Source organism: Lycium barbarum, chromosome 1 (genome assembly GCF_019175385.1).
Source record: "Lycium barbarum isolate Lr01 chromosome 1, ASM1917538v2, whole genome shotgun sequence".
Classification (NCBI taxonomy): domain Eukaryota; kingdom Viridiplantae; phylum Streptophyta; class Magnoliopsida; order Solanales; family Solanaceae; genus Lycium; species Lycium barbarum.
The window spans coordinates 33,276,484-33,280,721 of record NC_083337.1 but is presented as its reverse complement, the minus strand read 5'-3'; the positions used below and the strand labels follow the sequence as shown (position 1 = coordinate 33,280,721).

The 4,238-nt window shown below is 41.6% G+C and overlaps 1 non-coding gene across 1 annotated transcript; it reads right to left on the bottom strand.

Annotated features, from left to right (window-relative positions):
- Positions 1-1,632: 1,632 nt before the first annotated feature.
- Positions 1,633-1,739, bottom strand: LOC132618770 (small nucleolar RNA R71). The gene has a single exon (XR_009574305.1). It is a non-coding gene; the product is annotated as a small nucleolar RNA R71 (small nucleolar RNA).
- Positions 1,740-4,238: the final 2,499 nt, after the last annotated feature.

The following is a 4,238-nucleotide window of genomic DNA, read 5'->3' as shown; positions in this document are numbered from 1 at the left end:
GTTGCCAAGTAATTGTCACCACTTACGCTTCAGAAGGACGGACTGTAACACAGGGTACGGTCCGTCGCATGGTGGCCGTAACGTCAAAGTGGTCAAATGACGAAATGAAGGACGGACCGTAACCTGAGTTACGGTCCGTAACAATGCGGCGTAAGGGCATTTTTGTCTAGAAACTTGGCGCGATTTTTTGCTCTATAAATACATAATGTAGGGTTTTAATTCAACATTCAGATTTTATTTTAGAGGCATAAACCCTAGGTTTTTAATCTTGAAGTGGTTGGAGCATTTAAGGCAACAACTTCACTCTCATTCCATCTTGTATTAGTATTGTAAGTGTATTATGTTAATCTTTAAGCTTTTTCTATCAAGAAACATTATGAGTAGCTAATTTCAATTCTAAGGTTGTGAATCCCATGATGGGTATTATGTGAATGGGTTTCTATTATTGATATACTTCTAATGGTTGTTGTTATTTATTCTATCTTTGAGTTGTAACGTTGGGTAATGATTGCAAGCATTAGCCGAAGCCATTATATTGACTTTTCTTGGGAAAGAGAGTCAATATTGGTAAGATTGAATAACAATGACTCGAGGCGTTAAACCTCGTTTAATAGACTAACTTAGGAATAAGAATAAGTATAAATTGGCATCATTGGTCGCTCTTCGATTGTAACTCTTTTATATTCGGAAGAATCATAAAGAGGAAATACTGCTTAACTGTTGGGAAACATTAAGAAGTCTTTAAGAGACCAAGTGCATATTCATAGAACAACCATTAGAAGTATATCACTTTGAAACCTGAAGCATAATATCTAATCAAATTGGGGAACACAACCTTAGTCTCTCTCTCTCACATTAATTACATTTTAAGTCAAAGTATTAAATTACATTATTCAACAATCAATTCAAACTATCCGGAATAGGATTAAAGCATCTAAAGACCGGTATCGCATACGATTAGTAATCTTTTCTCTCCATATTCCCTGTGGGATTCGACCCCAACCTTGTTGGGTTACTATATTTGACAACGTCCGCTTTACCCCATTAATAGGTGTAATTTGAGCGTATCAAATTTTGGCGCCGTTGCCGGGGATTACGGTTCAGAAATTACTAATTGTTGTGTACTATTCTTTAAAACTTTTTCTATTCCATCACACCTCGTTTGCTGTTTTAGTGAACCAGGTGAACATGGCTGGAAGACCCCATCGCAATCAAGGGAACCAAGGGGGGATCCAAGTGAACCATCCTGCACCAGAAGAAGAGGAGGATGAGAATGTATTTGCAGAATTCATCGACGAAGCTGATTATGCTTCTGCTATAGTTCCCCCGAGAACAGGAAATGCTAATTTCAAAATTGATAGTTCTATCTATCAGCTATTGAAACTTGAAGGCTATTTCCGAAATTCTTCGGAGGACTGTCCACTTCAACACCTAAAGAATTTCGTGCATGTATGTTCCCAACAATCTCAAGGTGCTATTCCTGCTGATGCACTGCGACTGCGGGTTTTCAAATATTCCTTAGCTGGCCAAGCTAGGGAATGGTATGAAAAGCTCCCGAGCAATACTATTCATACCTGGAATGAGCTGGCCAATATCTTTCTAAAAAAATGGTTCCCACCCAGCAAAAAGGCTGAGCTTCGGGATAAGATTTTTGGGTTTAAACAACTTCCAGGGGAACAACTATATGCTGCATGGGAGAGGTTCAAATATTATCTAGCTCAATCTCCGAATCATGGATTTCCAGATGCAATTCTCACAGAGAAGTTCTACAAGGGGCTAGATACAATGAATCAAATAGTTGTCAACACTGCAGCTGGGGGATGCTTTATGGACAAAACCAACATCACCCGGTTGCTCGACAAGCTTACTACCCATAATCAAGCCTGGCATTCGACTGATAGCGAATTCCTATCATATGGTAGTCCCTCTGTGGCCGCGGTGGCCAAAGAAAATCATGAGCGAGATCATGCGTTCGCTCAATTGCAAACCACCGTGGATTTATTATCCAAAAGGCTTATGGAGAAAGAGGCCAAATGTGTAAATGTTATCGATGAGATGCCACCTCATGCTCCCGGAATGTATCAAGTTTCTGACGAAACTTATCTTGAGGGGCAGCCATAATATGAGGATGCGAATTATGTCAATAACTCGCAAGGGGGTTATCAACGGCAAAACTACCAAGGTTCCGGTAATCACCCATGGCAAAGGCCTCAACAAAATTACCAAGGACAGAATTATGGAAGAACTGATCAGGGTAATCCCAATCAAGGGAATTACAATAACAATAATTATGGCAACAAGAGCTCTAACCCCTACATTCCACCTAGGGGGCAAGCATCCAATTCCCAGCCATGGAAAGATAATTCAGCTACTAACTCTGCTGGTAACACGTCTAATGATTCTGCAGAACTGAAGAGTATGATGCAGAAAATGCTGATGAATCAAGACAGAACAGAGAGCACAATCAAGGGAATGTCCCAGGTCCAACTATCGCATTCAGCTTCCATTCAGAAGCTTGAAGCGCAATTCAGAGACCTTTCCCGAGAAGTGCATACTCCTCAACGGGGACAATTACCGAGTGATACAGTTCCTAATCCAAAAGGTAGTGGAGTGAACTCTGTGGAGAATGTACTTGCCATTAGCATCAGAAGTGGAAAAATACTTCAGGGTGACAATAAAAAGCCAATTGATCAGGAACCAATTTTTGAAAAAGAAGCGCAGCCTAATGTATTGGATGATATTGTCGAGGAAGAAGCAGGGGAGGAAGTCCCCATTGTAGTTGAAGAAGAGCTGAATCTTAATAAACCAAAGGAACCGGTGGAAAACCAGGAAAAGGGGAAGGCAAAACTTTCCGGTGCTCTTCGCCCTTTGAGCCAATTGTTCAATCTTCACCACCTTTTCCTCAAAGGCTGGTGAGAAAAACAAAAGATGAGAAGTGCTTGCGATTTTATGATCAACTCAAGCAGTTAACGATGAATTTTCCATTCATGGATGCTGTCCAAGAAATGCCTGGCTTTGCTAAGTATTTGAAGGACCTTTTAACAAAGAAGAAAAAAACATTGAAACATGACACTGTGGGCATCACTCACCGCGTTAGTGCCATTCTTTCCAAGACCACAGTGCAAAAGAGGGAAGATCCTGGAGCATTCACAATTCCATGCACCATAGGGCAGCAAAATTTTGCTAGGGCTTTATGTGATAACGGGGCTAGCATAAATCTTATGCCCCTGGAAATTTTTATGAGATCAGGGTTAGCGATGCCGAGGCCAACTACCATGAGATTGCAGATGGCTGACAGATCGATAAAAAGGCCAGTGGGGGTAGTTGATGATGTACTGGTTCAAATCGGGAAATTCCTTCTGCCGGCAGATTTCGTGATTCTTGATTGTGCTATTGATCAAGAAATTCCTATTATTCTGGGATGACCTTTCCTTGCCACGGGGAGAGCTCTTATGGATTCCGAGAAGCACGAAATAAAGTTCCGGGTGAACGATGAGGAGGTGACTTTCCACGCAAGCAGAGGTATGAAATTACCTAGTCCTTATCAAAGTATTTCAGTCATAAATTCTGTTGATGAGGTGGATGATGCTGTGGGATTCAAAATGGAGGAAGAATGTTTGAGTGAAGCACTATCGGCCATTTTGGTAAATTTTGATGCTGAACAAATGGAGGAATATACTGAGACAATAAATGCACTCATCGGTCTGGGGGCTTACTCTTATGAGCCCAAGAAACTATCTCTTGATTTAGAGAAGCGAACAACTCCTCCAGCAAAACCCTCAATTATTGAGCCACCGAAGTTGGATCTCAAGCAACTTCCAGCTCATCTTAAATATGTGTTTCTTGAAATGAATGCCTCCCTCCCAGTTATTGTGTCATCACTTCTGAATGAGGACCAAATCCAAAGACTCATCGAAGTATTGAGAAAGCATTTAAGAGCTTTGGGATGGACTATTACAGACATCCGGGGGATTCCCGCCGGAATTTGTGAGCACCGAATACAGTTGGAGGAGGAAAGTTCGCCGAGTGTTGAGCATCAGTGAAGATTAAATCCACCGATTCAAGAGGTGGTGAAGAAGGAAATAATTAAGTGGTTAGATGCTGGGGTGGTCTACCCGATAGCCAACAGTCCATGGGTAAGCCCAGTTCAGTGTGTGCCAAAGAAAGGGGGCATCACTGTTGTTGCTAACTCTAAAAATGAGTTGATTCCGACAAGGACTGTCACCGGTTGGAGAGTG